Below are 569 nucleotides of genomic sequence, written 5' to 3'. Positions count from 1 at the left end.
ATTTCTGCAGTCACCATCCACAGTGATTTTGGAGCCCCAAAAAAATAAAGTCTCTCATGGTTTCCATTGTTTCCCCATCTATTTGCCATGAAGTGACAGGACCAGATGCCATGATCTTAGTTTTCTGAATATGAAGCTTTAAGCCAAATTTTTCACTCTTCTCTTTCACTTTCATCAAGAGGCTCTTTAGTTCTTCTCTTTCTGCCATTAGGGTGGTGTCATCTACATATCTGAGGTAATTGAGATTTCTCCCGGCAATCTTGATTCCAGCTTGTGCTTCTTCCAGCCCAGTGTTTCTCATGATGCACTCTGCATATAAGTTAAATAAGCAGGATGACAATATACAGCCTTGACGTACTCCTTTTCCTATTTGGAACCAGTCTGTTGTTCCATGTCAAGTTCTAACTGTTGCTTCCTGACTTGCACACAGATTTCTCAAGAGCCAGGTCAGGTGGTCTGGCATTAACATCTCTTGAAGAATTTTCCAGTTTGTGGTGATCCACACAGTCAAAGGCTTTGGCATAGTTAATAAAGCAGAAATAGATGTTTTTATGGAATTCTCTTGCTTT

Source organism: Bison bison, unplaced genomic scaffold (genome assembly GCF_000754665.1).
Source record: "Bison bison bison isolate TAMUID 2011002044 unplaced genomic scaffold, Bison_UMD1.0 scf7180017864506, whole genome shotgun sequence".
NCBI classification, from domain to species: Eukaryota; Metazoa; Chordata; class Mammalia; order Artiodactyla; family Bovidae; genus Bison; species Bison bison.
The sequence above is the reverse complement of the archived record's forward strand: the minus strand, read 5'-3'. Positions refer to the sequence as shown.